Raw genomic sequence first — 16,059 nt, 5'->3', positions numbered from 1 at the left:
CAGCCACCTTTTGAAGAGTGCATCCACAGCAGAACTTGCTTCCTATCTGATTCTGACACTAAAGACTTCCCTGGAGGAATGTGAGACAAGTTTTCCAGAGCCACAGTAACCATCTTGGAAGGCTCGATGATAAGTTGGGCTTCCTCCTCTTGGTGGGTGGGTAGTGTGAAGACACTGGGTCTTCCGTGGGCATAATACCACTCAGACAACACAGGATGATTGTAAAACAGCATGGCAATACTTTATTGAACAACAAAATGGACAATAAACAGATAGAACAGTCCCAGCAAATGCCCAGGATGGTACAACATTGCACAGTCCTCACCCTTCTGCTGGCCCGCCAGGGATAGAACGCTGTGACTTTGGGACTTCCAGGGCCAACTACCTCAACCAGTGGCACCCCGCTTCTGGTGGACCCCCACAGAGAGAAGGTAGCAAGCTTAGGAAGCTGACAGTCCATCGAGGTACAAGGCCAGGAGACCCAAGGGTCCCACCCTGGCCTCTCTGAGAGTTTCCATGGTGCCAGATGTCCGGCTGGTCCCAATTTGGCTTCTCCAAATGTCTCCATGGGTTCTAGGCGACTGGAGGGTCCCACCTGGCAACCCCAAACAACATATCCATGGGGTCAGGTGACTTCATCGTCCCAACCTGGTCTCCCCAAATGTATCCATGGTCTCTCTGATGGTCAAGCAGAGCAGATCCGTATCTTTCCAGTTAGGGCCATATACCCTTAGGCCGGAATCATGTAGAATTCAAATCTGTGTCTCTTTGATTAAAGCCATGCTTCCAAGCTGATGGTGTTGAAGAGTCTCTGATCTTTGATTCTCCTTGTAAAGATTCTTTCCAATCTCTTTTTCAGAAATCTGCTACAGAGGCATATGTCCCTTAAAATAGTTCCAGTTGTCCTTTCAAGTACACATTCACAGGTATGAGGTTAGGGAGGGCATTACTCAGAGGGCTCAGGTCTCATTGTTTGAGCTAATCAATTTACATAGTTGGCATAGCAAGGGGCACTTGTAAATAAACTAACTAGTTTAGTATAATATGCAATTAGCATAGTAACAGACATCATTGTTCACAGAAGCAAGAGGAGACAACAATCAGAGTTATACAAATAGTATGACCTTCTTCATCAGCCACAGAAATACACATACATTTACAAGTCAAAATAAACACAATAGTGTATTTCTCTTGGCTTAACAAATCTAATCGTCTAGCTGGTTTAAGATTATAATCTGTATTGTCACATTGCTCCCCCAATCTTAATCAGCCAGACATGATAGGATCCCAATCATCCTTCTCCACTTATTGAGACAGTCCATCACCATGTCTTTAAGCACAAACACGAATATAAGAGGTCTCACCTTCATGAGAACAAAACTTTGCATCATCCAGTTTCCTCAGAGCATATTCCATAGCTTCCTTGCGAATAAACTTCACACGTAATTGACGACAATAGACGACTGTCTAATCTGTATGGGGGTGACCTGACCGATGTAATGGGAGGGAAGGATCTGGTCTGATGAGCTTCATTTAGCTGATGCTTTTGTTCTCCATGTAGATAAGTCTCTACCATAAGAGTCTGGCATTGTCTCTTTGATGGAGAACTCAGGAGTGCCTGGCCAAGCGTTGATGTACATGGTGGGGGGGAGCCGGGAGAGATAGCTGTAGGCCAAACGATTTGTTCGACCAACAGCTTTCTAGTATGTATGCTATGGGGGACCTTAACCCATCCATACAGGACTCTCTACAGTCCAGTTATCTACACAGAGGTCCATCCATGCAGCCAACATTTGTGTCCAGACTGATGGTGCAGTGGATTTTTGGTACTCTTTCTAAAATTGGAAAGGTCCTCTTGCATACCAGTGTTTTTCATGATCTATAAAATGTTCATATCTAACAAAATAATAGGGATCTCTGAACATAGTTTTGAATTACAAAACCTACCGGTTAGGGTTCACATCTTCTATGCTGACCTATGTACCCCCCTTGTTACAGAACTATAAACTGTAATCTGATCGTACAGTAGTAACCTTTTTAGTTAAATATGGCCTGCTGTCTCCGTATGAAATTTGCTGTGTACAAATTTATAGTGGGGGTCCGCAGCTCATGACCTAACAGGGAATGATTAATATGTGCAATAATCCTCATCCCTTATCTTTAATAATTTACCACCAGTACATTCCAATAAAGTAAAAATGCAAAATAAGGTTTGTTTTGGGTTTTTCTGTTTTATATTAAATCCTAAATAAATTTAATTATTTTACAGAAATCTCCAAAACTGTTTCCACATATTTATAGGCTGTCAGATTTCAGTGTATAAGCTATACATATACCGTAGATTCAAAAAAAGTTTGCCCCAGTTTTTAATTGTAAATTAAAAAAAATTAATTTGCACCCATCTTTCAAGGATGGTGACAAAGACGAGGGGGCACACTATGCGTCTGGAGGAAAGGAGGTTCCTGCACCAGCATAGAAGGGGATTCTTTACGGTCAGAGCCATGAGACTCTGGAACTCTCTGGGAGAGGAAGTGGTGATGTCCAACTCACTTAATGAGTTCAAGAGAGGCCTGGACGCCTTTCTTGAGAACAATAAAATTACATCTTATGCTTAGTGATAGTTAATTAATCCAGGGATTTAATCTGACTGCCAGATTGGAGTCGGGAAGTGAATTTTTCCTCAATGATGTAAATTGGCCTATACTGCATGTTTTTTTTTTGCCTTCCCCTGGATCAACGCTGCGGAATTGCTGCAGTGCACAAGAAATAGGCTGAACTGGATGGACGCTTGTCTTTTTTCGGCCTTATAAACTATGTAACTATGTAACAACTCATATCCATTGCATCCACACATGACATCCTCAGCATCCTGTGGTTCCTGAATTAAATCCGATGAGTGTTGGTGGCCTGGCATTCAATCCGTTGAAGCTGGCAAAGCTCCTGTAGTTGCAGTTTCTTGTTGCTGCTGTATATCCTCTTCGGTCCTCCTCAAAAGGCTTGGCTGGTGGGGTTGGACATGGTAGCATCTGAAACACGCTGTGTATGCCTCACCTGTGGACTTCTGGATCTGTCTATATGCCTCCCTGATTATGGAGCCCTTTGGACGCTGTGTGCGAACACCAGTCCACTTGCAACTCCTCCAGATCCGCTGGGCTATAAACAATAAACATAGATAGAACAGTCCCAGCAAATACCCAAGATGGTACAACATTACACAGTCCTCACCCTTCTGCTGGCCCACCTGGGATAGAACAGCTGCCACTTTTGGACTTCCAGGGCCAAATACCTCAACCAGTGGCCCCCCGCTACTGGCGGGTGCCCACAGATAGAAGGTAGCAGCAAGCTTAGGAAGATGATAGTCCATCCAGGTACAAGGCCAGGAGACCCAAGGGTCCCACCCTGGCCTCTCCGAGAGTTTCCATGGGGCCAGATGACTGACTGGTCCAAATCTGGCTTCACCGAATGTCTACTTGGGTTCCAGGTGACCGGAGGGTCCCACCTGGCAACCCCAAATAACATATCCAAGGTGACTTCCAAATCCCAACCTGGTCTCCCCAAATGTATCCATGGGCTCCCTGATGGTCAATGGAGAAGATCTGTATCTTTCCAGTCAGGGCCATATAACCTTAGGCCCGGATTCATGTAGAATCCAAATCTGTGTCTTATTGGTTAAAGCCATGCTACCAAGCTGATGGTCTGGACGAGTCTCTGATCTTTGATTCTCCTTGTAAAGTCTCTTTCCAATCTCTGTTTCAAAAATCTCTCTGCTACAAAGGCACATGTCCCTTAAATAGTTATAGTTGTCCTTTCAAGTACACATTCACAGGTAAGAGGTTAGGGAAAGCATTACTCACAGGGCTCAGGTCTCATTGTTTCAGCTAATCAATTTATACAGTTGGTATAACAAGGGGCACTTGTAAATAAACTAGCTAGTTTAGTTTAATATGCAATTTGCGTAGTAAGACATCATTGTTCACGGAGACAACAATCAGGGTTATACAAATAGTATGACCTTCTTGGCCTGCCACAGAACTACACATACATTTACAATTCAACATAAACACAATAGTGTATTTCTCTTGGCTTAACAAATCTAATTGTCTGGCTGATTTAAGATTATAAGCTGTATCGTCACAGGTAGGAAGGACCTAGAAAGCGCATCCGCCTTGACATTCTTGCCAGCTGGCCGAAAATGCAAGGCGAAGTCAAAGCAGGCAAAGAACAGTGACCACCTAGCCTGGCGCAAATTCAGCCTGTCCACATGCCTGTATCTCTTTGCAGTCACCAACAAAATGGTTCCACACTGTGATCCTAAACTTCATCCTTTCTTATCCTCTTGCAAACGCGTGTGATGTCACACACTGTGAGCAGATCCTGCACACATTTACTGCAGTCGTAATGTGAGCTAGTTGTACACTACGTTTTCATGGCAAGTTTCAGCAGCTGCTCCCCCTAGTGTTTAAAAGTGGAAAATATCAAACCCTTTTAAATTATTTTTCAGATTTTACTCCATTAAAAACAAGTGATATTTTTTAAAAATTAAAACATTAATACTTTACATTTGTTCAATTGTTAATTTTTATTTTTTTGATGGCACCTTCTCTTTAACTGTTCACGTTTCATATCAAATAACAAGGTGTATGAATTCTCCAAATTATTGTGGTCTTGTGGGTGCCTAATATTGTGTTTTTTTTAATTATATGTATATAATAAAATGTAATATATATACATATACATATATATATATATATATATATATATATATATATATATATACACATACAGGTGCATCTCACTAAATTAGAATATCATCAAAAAGTTAATTTATTTCAGTTCGTCAATACAAACAGTGAAACTCATATAGAGTCATTACAAACAGAGTGATCTATTTCAAGTGTTTATTTCTGTTAATGTTGATGACTATGGCTTTCAGCCAATGAAAACACAAAAGTCATTAACTCAGTAAATTAGAATAATTAACAAAAAACACCCTTAGCCTGTTTCAGTAGGCTCCACAATCATGGGGAAGACTGCTGACTTGACAGATGTCCAGAAGGCAGTCATTGACACTAAGTAAATGCAAAGTAAATTTTGCATTATATTTGGAAATCAAGGTCCCAGTCTGGAGGAAGAGTGGAGAGGCACAAAATCCAAGCTGCTTGAGGTCTAGTGTGAAGTTTCCACAATCAGTGATGGTTTGGGGAGCCATGTCATCTGCTGGTGTAGGCCCACTGTGTTATCAAGACCAAAGTCGGCGCAGCCGTCTACCAGGAAATTTTAGAGTACTTCATGCTTCCTTCTGCCGACAAGCTTTTTGGAGATGGAAATTTAATTCTCCAGCAGGGCTTGGCACCTGTCCACATTGCCAAAAGTACCAATACCTGGTTTAAAAACAACAGTATCACTGTGCTTGATTGGCTAGCAAACTCGCCTCACCTTAAGAATAGAGAATCTATGGAGTATTGTCAAGAGGAAGATGAGAGACACCAGACCCAACAATGCAAACGAGCTGAAGGCTGCTATCAAAGCAACCTGGGCATCCATAACACCTCAGCAGTGCTACGCCGCATTGATGCAGTAATTGATGCAAAAGGAGCCCCAACCAAGTATTTTCCACTGTTAATTGGGCATCCATAGAAGCCCAAGTTTCAAGGAAATTAATCCATTACAGTGCCTGGTATCACTGGCAGAGCTGATCTGGGTCTGCTAGAAGACTTTTTTCCATTTTTTCAAATTGATAGGTAGCACACGCTTTGGCAATGGTAACATTTGTGAAGGGTGCTAGTTTCTTAAGAGCCAACCACAGAGCTCATGTAAAACTCACGTGAAAAAGATCAGGTCCAGCGTATTCCCGCTTCATGCATAGGAGAGTTAGTAAGCTTTGAAGGGCCGAATGAGGGGGTTAGAGATAAAAGGTGAGTGGCATATGGGGAGATGGAGGGTGTGAAAGCCAGGTGGCAAAGTCATCCAGGAACTGACAGGAGTGGCCTGGAGGGCGATACAAAACTGCCACTTGCAGGAAGAAGGTCCGGTAGAGTCTGATAGCGTGGACCGCAAAAGAAGGGAAGATAAGTGAGGGTACCGGGGTGATAACTTGAAAAGTACATTTTATTGAAAGGAGAAGACCAACACTTCCACCTGTTCTGTTGTCGGGTCTGGCGGTATTTGAAAAATGTAGGCCACCATGTGAGAGAGAGCAGCAGCAGTAGTGGTGTCTGACTGCTGGATCCAGGTTTCAGTAAGAGCTAGAAGGTTAAGGGAATTTGAAAGGAAAAAATCATGGATGTAGGAGAGTTTGTTAAACGCTGGCTGTGAGTTCCAGAGTACACAATTAAAAAAGAAAGCATGCAAAGAATATTAATGTGATTTGCAGGGTTTATGAGTGTAGCAGGGGAGAAGTTAAACTTACTATTACAAGAAGGGCCAGGGTTAGGAGAGATATCTCCTGCAACTAGGAGGAGAATAGATAGAGTGGGCCGATGGTTAAGTAATTTGTGAGAGCGTCTCTTGTATTGTATAGTGGGAGTGAATGGATCTGTGTGGTTTGAGATTATGAAAAAAGCATGAGAACTGTAGGAGAGGAGAAGAGAGGGGCTGACATGGATGGAGTGCACAGAGTGTGTGAAAGGGTGGTAGTTGTGACTGCATGCCTTACCTGTCTCCTGCTCTGTCCAACTGCCATGTTTAACTGCGCTGGTACTTTGAAAAATATAGCACTTGGATAAACGCTGCACAAGCGCCTTCCCCTTGGCTAGGTCTATATATACACTGCTCAAAAAATAAAGGGAACACTCAAATAACACATCCTAGATCTGAATGAATGAAATATTCTCGCTGAATACTTTGTTCTGTACAAAGTTGAATGTGCTGACAACAAAATCACACAAAAAACATCAATGGAAATCAAATGCATTAAGCAATGGAGGCCTGGATTTGGAGTCACCCCCAAAATTAAAGTGAAAAAACACACTACAGGCTGATCCAACTTTGATGTAATGTCTTTAAAACAAGTCAAAATGAGGCTCAATATTGTGTGTGGCCTCCACATGCCTGTATGACCTCCCTACAATGCCTGGGCATGCTCCTGATGAGGTTGCGGATGGTCTCCTGTGGGATCTCCTCCCAGACCTGGACTAAAGCATCCGCCAACTCCTGGACAGTCTGTGGTGCAACGTGACGTTGGTGGATGGAGCGAGACATGATGTCCCAGATGTGCTCAATCGGATTCAGGTCTGGGGAACGGGTGGGTCAGTCCATAGCTTCAATGCCTTCTTCTTGCAGGAACTGCTGACCAGGGCTGTGGTGTCGGAGTCGTGGAGTTGGAGTCGGTGCTCATTTTGGTGGAGTAGGAGTCGGTATAAAATGGACCAACTCCGACTCCTAAAATATATAATAAATTGGGTGCAGTAGATCAATGCAGTTTGTGGGGAATATTTTTTCATAGGAATTTGGGAAAGTTATGAAATGTCCTATAAATGGCTGTTCTATTCCTGATCTAAGGCTACATTCACACACAGAGTTTTTGAGGATACGTTTTTCAGCTGCAAAAGCAGATCAGCTTTTTAAAAAACCGCATCACCTGAAAGGTTTTTGAGCTCATAGATAATGTTTTCAATAGCAAAAGCAGATTAGAAAAACGCCAAACAAACTGACATGCTCATTCTTTGTGAGGATCCGTTTTTGAGCCCAAAAATGGATCCTCACAAAATGAGGTGTCTGAATGTCATATCTTGAAACCCATTGACTTTGCTGGGATGCCCAGAGACACTGCATTTTACTGCAAAAAACGGATCCGCAAAAACGCTGTGTGGAATCATGGCCGTAGCCAGTGAGGGGCAGGGTGGGCAGCTGCCCCCCCCGCTAGAAGCAGGGGCACGCACCTATCAAAACTCACTTGTATGCTGCAGTGCTCCCGTCCTGCACTGGCTCCAGACTGCAGGGGGCAATCTCCCCTCCTCTGTCCTGTCTTCTGCCGTCTTCACCAGAGAGAGTATTCCAATAAATATACAGGGTGGTCCAAAAGTAGGTGGACAGAAAATAATAACATTTATTTTGATTTATATATGAAATGATATTTACTAACACAAGCATAACATTGACAATTAAATTTTATTCTGAACAATAATACAACAGCCCTTAAATTTTATCAACGCAGGTGCTCAAACTGTTTTCCATTACAATTTGCACAGCTTTGAAGTCGCCTCTTACGCTTTGACAAACTTTTTTGCACAAGTTTCTTTGGGTATTAATTTCTTGAAATGCATCTCTTATGTAATTTTTCAAATCACTGACACTTTTTGGTTTTCGACTATAAACTTTGTGAGGATTGAAAAGTGGAATCTGATTGGTTGCTAAGGGCAACTGAGCCAGTTTCACTTTACACCATGTTTGATAAATCTCCCCCTTCATAACCTTCTTACACTTTCTGTCCACCTACTTTTGGACCACCCTGTATATTATATTCTATCTAAATATCTTGATTATTGTATCATAAAAATGATTAAATGTCTGATGTTCACATTGTACTACAATAAATTTTTCACTTAAATATAAACTATATATGTGGGAGTCGTGGAGTCGTTGTAAGGGAAATTGAGGAGTCGGAGTCGCAGGTTTGGCTTACTGACTCCACAGCCCTGCTGCTAACACTCTCCAGCCACATGAGGTCTGGCATTGTCCTGCATTAGGAGGAACCCAGGGCCAACCGCACCAGCATATGGTCTCACAAGGGGTCTGAGGATCTCATCTCGGTACCTAATGGCAGTCAGGCTACCTCTGGTGAGCACATGGAAGGCTCTGCGGCCCTCCAAAGAAATGCCACCCCACACCATTACTGACTCACTGCCAAACTGGTCATGCTGAAGGATGTTGCAGGCAGCAGATCGCTCTCCACGGCATTTCCAGACTCTGTCACGTCTGTCACATGTGCTCAGTGTGAACCTGCTTTCATCTGTGAAGAGCACAGGGCGCCAGTGGTGACTTTGCCAATCCTGGTATTCTGTGGCAAATGCCAAGCGTCCTGCACTGTGTTGGGCTGTGAGCACAACCCCCATCTGTGGACGTCGGGCCCTCATACCACCCTCATGGAGTCGGTTTCTAACGGTTAGTGCAGACACATGCACATTTGTGGCCTGCTGGAGGTCATTTTGCAGTGCTCTGGCAGTGCTCCTCCTGTTCCTCCTTGCACAAAGGCGGAGGTAGCGGTCCTGCTGCTGGGTTGTTGCCCTCCTACGGCCCCCTCCACGTCTCTTGGTGTACTGGCCTGTCTCCTGGTAACGCCTCCAGCCTCTGGACACTACGCTGACAGACACAGCAAACTATCTTGCCACAGCTAGCATTGATGTGGCATCCTTGAGGAGATCCCACAGGAGACCATCCGCAACCTCATCAGGAGCATGCCCAGGCATTGTAGGGAGGTCATACAGGCACGTGGAGGCCACACACAATACTAAACCTCATTTTGACTTGTTTTAAGAACATTACATCAAAGTTGGATCAGCCTGTAGTGTGTTTTTCCTCTTTAATTTTGGGGTTGACTCCAAATCCAGGCCTCCATTGGTTAATAAATTTGATTTCCATTGATGATTTTTGTGTGATTTTGTTGTCAGCACATTCAAGTTTGTACAGAACAAAGTATTCAATGAGAATATTTCATTCATTCAGATCTAGGATGTGTTATTTGAGTGTTCCCTTTATTTTTTTGAGCAGTGTATATAGGGAAATTTGTGCTTAGATCTAGCACTAATGTAACTTGTTAACAATCAACTAGTTTAAGACAGCAAAAGGCAATAAGATGCAGAAACAAACACATTTACAGACCAATATGGATCATAAACTCTGAGCAAGTGAGATGATCTCACAGCATCATGGAACAAACTCAGTAAGATGAATGAAATACAGTTAGGTCCATATATATTTGGACAGAGACAACATTTTTCTAATTTTGGTTCTAGACATTACCACAATGAATTTAAAAAACCCCAATTCAGATGCAGTTGAAGTTCAGACTTTCAGCTTTTATTTGAGGGTATCCACATTAAAATTGGATGAAAGGTTTAGGAGTTTCAGCTCCTTAACATGTGCCACCCTGTTTTTAAAGGGAACAAAAGTAATTGGACAGATTAGATAATTGTAAATAAAATGTTCATTTCTAGTACTTGGTTGAAAACCCTTTGTTGGCAATGACTGCCTGAAGTCTTGAACTCATGGACATCACCAGACGCTGTGTTTCCTCCTTTTTGATGCTCTGCCAGGCCTTCACTGCGGGGGTTTTCAGTTGCTGTTTGTTTGTGGGCCTTTCTGTCTGAAGTTTAGTCTTTAACTAGTGAAATGCATGCTCAATTGGGTTGAGATCAGATAACTGACACACGGCTCCGCTCCGTACACCTCGTACACACACGCGGCTCCGTACACCTCGTACACACGCGGCTCAGCTCCGTACACCTCGTACACACGCGGCTCAGCTCCGTACACCTCGTACACACGCGGCTCAGCTCCGTACACCTCGTACACACGCGGCTCAGCTCCGTACACCTCGTACACACGCGGCTCAGCTCCGTACACCTCGTACACACGCGGCTCAGCTCCGTACACCTCGTACACACGCGGCTCCGCTCCGTACACCTCGTACACACGCGGCTCCGCTCCGTACACCTCGTACACACGCGGCTCCGCTCCGTACACCTCGTACACACGCGGCTCAGCTCCGTACACCTCGTACACACGCGGCTCAGCTCCGTACACCTCGTACACACGCGGCTCAGCTCCGTACACCTCGTACACACGCGGCTCAGCTCCGTACACCTCGTACACACGCGGCTCAGCTCCGTACACCTCGTACACACGCGGCTCAGCTCCGTACACCTCGTACACACGCGGCTCCGCTCCGTACACCTCGTACACACGCGGCTCCGCTCCGTACACCTCGTACACACGCGGCTCCGCTCCGTACACCTCGTACACACACGCGGCTCCGTACACCTCGTACACACGCGGCTCAGCTCCGTACACCTCGTACACACGCGGCTCAGCTCCGTACACCTCGTACACACGCGGCTCAGCTCCGTACACCTCGTACACACGCGGCTCCGCTCTGTACCCCTCGTACACACACGCGGCTCCGTACCCCTCGTACACGTGCGGCTCCGCTCCGTACACGCGCGGCTCAGCTCCGTACGCCTCGTACACGCGCGGCTCAGCTCCGTACGCCTCGTACACGGGCGGCTCCGCTCCGTACGCCTCGTACACACGCGGCTCTGCTCCGTACACCTCGTATACATGCGGCTCTGCTACATCCACACTGTAAACCCCTCCTGACCCCACACATAAACTTCAGCTCATCCAGCACCATGACAACCAGCACAGCAGAGTCCTGCATCCACTGAGGCCCCTGATCATGTGACCCCTGACTCCTCCCCTCCTGTGACCTCATCACAGGTCCTGTGCACACAGCCATATATGTGGTGGCGGCTCTGCAGGTGGAGGTATGTGGAGAGGGAGCATCACTGGTGACCGTTATCATTAACCCCTTCTAGTTCAGTCTTTTGCACCTTTTAAATATTCTTCCATTGTCGTATCTTATGAATTGTTTTTTTGTGGGATAGTTGCATATTAAAGTAGATATTGCTTATTCTTTAAACTAATATTCACATTTTATGGGGGGGTATTATGGTAAAAAATAGCAATATGGTTACTTTTGTTTGTTTTTTTGTTTTGCTTTTGAAGTTTACATGATTTACATAATTGGTTGTTACCTATTTTCTATGGCTCGGTATGATTACAGTTATACCAAACATCTATCTGCTTATTTTTACATCACTCTGTTATTCCTTTTGGTCCCTGAATTTTTAGAAGGTGATGACTTATCATTTCATTAGAAATATTGGCGGTATATGCTGCTGTTGACCAGGGCTGTGGAGTCGGAGCCTATTTTGGTGGAGTCGGTATAAAATGGACCGACTCCAACTCCTAAAATATATAATAAATTGGGTACAGTAGTTCAATGCCGTTAGTGGGGAATATTTTTTCATAAGAATTTGGGAAAGTTATGAAATGTCCTATAAATGTCTGTCCTAGTCCTGATCTAAGGGTCTAGACTTTTAGCTGAGATGAATCTGTGCTACAGTAAATTTATCACTTAAACATGAGCCATGTATGAGGGAGTCGGAGTCATGGAAATTGAGGAGTCGGAGGTTTGGCTTACCGACTCCACAGTCCTGGTTGGCCAGAGTAGCGCACACGGCAGGAATCTGATGAATTGTAGAGACTATATTCCCATATTCCAGTACTGACCTACATGCGTTAGTGCAGGCAGGTGTGCACCGAAAAATCACCCAGAAAACACTGAAAAGAATGACCATTTGCATTCCTATGTAAAAACCACTTGCTGTTCATATAGTCAATCTTTTGTGCATCTTTTAACTGCTTCACGTTTCCAAAGATGCCAAGCGGTTACAAGAAGTGAGCGTAACATTGTGGTGTTTTCTGCTTTGATGCTGTTTTATACTGTACAATAGAAGTCAATGAGAAGGCTCGAAAGATGGCCAATGCCAATGTTTCTTCTTAAAAAATGGTTTCTTCATTATTGAATGGAATTGAAAAAAGTCCAGGAAAAAAAACAGTAAAAAACCTACAAAAATTCTAAAGAAAAAGGCTAAAAAACCTCATAGATGGTGTAAAAAGTTGAAAAAGTGTTCAGGAAATGTAAAAAAAAAACGCTAAAAAAAAGATGTTTCAGGAAAAGCATATTGGTGTTTATTGAAGTGTCTTCCTCCTGAAAAACTAGGCTGGTTTGCCGCCTGAATAATACGTCTTGTGCACATACCCTTAAAATTCAGAAAAAAAGCAAGAGGAGCGGCACTCACCATTGGCAATTTCAGTAAAACGCACTTTATTTTGGTCACCGAAATTAGCTAATTTCACTGATGTCCTTGTCTACAACCCAGTGACCGAAATAAAGTGCGTTTTACTGAAATTGCCAATGGTGAGTGCCGCTCCTTTTGCTCTCCTCTGAATTTTGATGATCATTTACCAGTATTAAGCTGAGCACCACAAGACAAGGCTATTATCTGGAAATATTTTGTTTGATCCTATTTTTCCTTGTATCCGGTTGTGGTGGTTGTGGCAGCATTTTTCCTTTGTTCCGTGTGCACATACCCTTTCCCAACCAGTGATCCTTGAGCCCTGATTAAGATTCTCCTAGAACGCAGTAACAAGATCTGTCACGTTCCAATACAAAAGACAAACTCAATGCATCTTGATCAAAGATGCTTTTCAAAGCAGTAAACATATCTGATCTGAATTACCAGCACTGGACAAGAATTCTAGAATGCTTTCGCTATACTTAAGGTGATGTCAATGTTTCATCACTCACTGTGGCCTACAGACGCTCATAGTGACATCTCAGCCACCCTATAGGATCAGTATTGTGAGTGACAGTCCAGTCATCCAATCTGAGGCTGGGGTGTGCTAGACTTTCAGCGATTTGATTGACAGCCCTGTTGCTTAATCTAGCATAGCCTGCGCTCGTTAATCCAGGTGGTTCCCATTCTGGTTAATTTGATAGCTATTTAGTGGCTAGCTATGAGCAGACCATTATCAGCTGTAGCTTTGCTCAGTGATGTGTGTGACGGCTCCGGGTGGTGGAACCTCTGTGCTGCAGTGCAAGGAGGGACCAGAGGGGCGTAACTAGGTATCAACTCGGACCGACCAAAGCCGTATGGCGGCTCAATCGACTCCGTGGCCAGGGAAGGACCGAGCAGAGGGACCAGTTGCTACTCTGGGGACCGACCTTGTATGAGAGCAGGTGACTCCCACGGGTCAGAAGGTAGGGAATGACCGGTACAGCTGGTGGGCACGGCAGGCAGGCTGACGGGTGATCCGGGCAGACGGACTGGCAGACACGGCAGGTACCAAGCAGGAGCCTCCAGGTAGGTGGGCTGATGGGCACGGCTGGTAACAGGCAGGTGCTTCTAGGTAAGCGAACTGGCAGGCACGGCAGGTAACAGGCAGGAGCCTCCAGGCAGGCTGGCTGGTAGGCACGGCAGGTAACAGGCAGGAGCCTCCAGGCAGGCTGGCTGGTAGGCACGGCAGGTAACAGGCAGGAGCCTCCAGGTAGGCTGGCTGGTAGGCACGGCAGGTAACAGGCAGGAGCCTCCAGGTAGGCTGGCTGGTAGGCACGGCAGGTAACAGGCAGGAGCCTCCAGGTAGGCTGGCTGGTAGGCACGGCAGGTAACAGGCAGGAGCCTCCAGGTAAGCAGGCGGACAGAGCCCATAGACAGACTGGCGGACTGGACTGTAGACAGACTGTCAGGCTGGAGAGTAGACAAGCAGGCGGACTGGACTTATAGTCAGGCTGGCTGGCTGGACTTGTAGTCAGGCTGGCGGGCTGGACTTGTAGTCAGGCTGGCGGGCAGGACTTGTAGTCTGGCTGGCGGGCTGGACTTGTAGTCGGGCTAGCAGCGGGACCTGAGCGCTGAAGCAGAGTATCAAACACAAAGCTACAACCTTGCACGGGCACCTCCATATTGGAGGAGGTGCCTTTTATAGGGGAAGTCCTCCGGCCATTGGCCGGGGACTTTTAGGACTGCGTGCGCGGCCCCTTTAAGAGGGAGGGAGCGCACGCGCGCGCCCTAAGCACAGCCGGGGAAGCTGCGTGCACCAGCAGCAGCTGCAGGGAGGCCAGAAGACGCCGGAGCAGAACCGCGGCGGTAAGGAGGACGGTGTTTCTGCCAGGCAGGAGGCAGAGACGCCGATGCTACAATGTGTGTGTGTGTTGCTTGGTGTCTGATTTCCTGATATTGTTTCCAGACCTTGGATTTGTTTTTACTATTCGTGTGTGTTATCCCTTTTAATCTTGACTCTCTCTGACCTCAAAGTACCTGACCCCGGATTAGGCCTCTGACTATCCATTTCTCTTATCCCCTTATCTTGACGTATCATCCTGGCATATGACCCTGGACTGTTACTTGACCACGCCTTTGTGTTGCCCCTTTGTACTACGAACTCTCCTGGTATCTGACCTTGGACCTCCTGACTAACCTGTCTGTGAGTAGTGACTCAGCGTTACAGGCGCATTTAGATTGGTACATAATCCTTCTGATTCTAACGTTAACGACCCCTGTGAAGGGGTTGAGTGACTGAGCCATTTGTCCAAAAACACTCGTTCATCATGCATTTATGCAAGCAAAGAAATCGCGTTCATTTTCTGAAAATTAAGTAATGTAAATGGAGATTGTTCCCTCGTTCATTGATAGGATTTTAATCTATCAACCAAAGTAGGTCTGGCTTTCAGTGACTGGTCAATCGTGATTGGAGGCGATTGTGCAGTAGCAGTTGGAGCATTGGAATAAATACATATTCGTGTCATATTGTTCATCATTATTATGGCAAATGTTATTGTTCATATAAAACCGTGAAATTGAACATTTTATCAATTCCAATACATTTTTTTGTACAGTATCAATGGAAATGGTTGTACAATACCTTATGAATTAATGTATCTGAAATAAATAGTATCACTTATGGTATTTGAATATTGAACACACCGACACTACAGATTTTCTGTCTGTGTAAACACGGTGCATGATGTTCGATGTTACGCTGTAACAATCGCTAATCCACCATTTCATTCACGATTCTCCTCCTGTGTAAACACTTGTCTGACGTTGTTTGCTAGTCATGAGTTATGATCAAATCGTTCATCGTTTAAACGATTATCTGCTCATGTAAGCCAACCCTTACACCAAGCTCGTTCAAAATGGACATGACATTTTGGAGTTCCCAGGAGTAGACAATAGGAGATTATACTTTTATAATGTTAAGAATCACAGAGTTAGTGGATGAAAGAGTTCTATAAACTGGGGTAAATCAATTTGAAAAATGTAAAAAAAAATTGCGCAACTGTTGCGACTTATGGTGTTTTCATGCCAGTTTTGCCCAGCTATGTAAAAATGGATCGAGCTGGGATGGGATGGGGGATGATATTACAGCTAATTCATCACGAGCTGTGGCATTCTTTATGCCAGAAATCTTACACTAGTCTCTGGAGTAAGATTGGTA

At 44.8% G+C, this 16,059-nt stretch overlaps 1 protein-coding gene across 2 annotated transcripts in view; it reads left to right on the top strand.

Annotated features, from left to right (window-relative positions):
* The window catches only part of LOC141270520 (uncharacterized), an 85,854-nt gene that overhangs the window by 48,374 nt on the left and 21,421 nt on the right, over positions 1–16,059 (top strand). The window contains exon 1 of one of the 2 annotated variants that reach the window (XM_073680549.1): positions 11,413–11,483. The exons of the other annotated variant lie outside the window; for it this stretch is intronic. The gene's annotated coding sequence lies outside the window, so the exon portion shown is untranslated. Of the gene's footprint in view, positions 1–11,412; positions 11,484–16,059 lie in introns of those variants that run through there. 2 annotated transcript variants of the gene reach the window in all.

The sequence above is a fragment of the Phyllobates terribilis genome, unplaced genomic scaffold (genome assembly GCF_046119375.1).
Source record: "Phyllobates terribilis strain yellow unplaced genomic scaffold, ASM4611937v1 Scaffold_5__5_contigs__length_657084704, whole genome shotgun sequence".
NCBI classification, from domain to species: domain Eukaryota; kingdom Metazoa; phylum Chordata; class Amphibia; order Anura; family Dendrobatidae; genus Phyllobates; species Phyllobates terribilis.
Note: the sequence above shows the minus strand (reverse complement) of the source record. Positions and strands in the feature narration are given on the sequence as shown.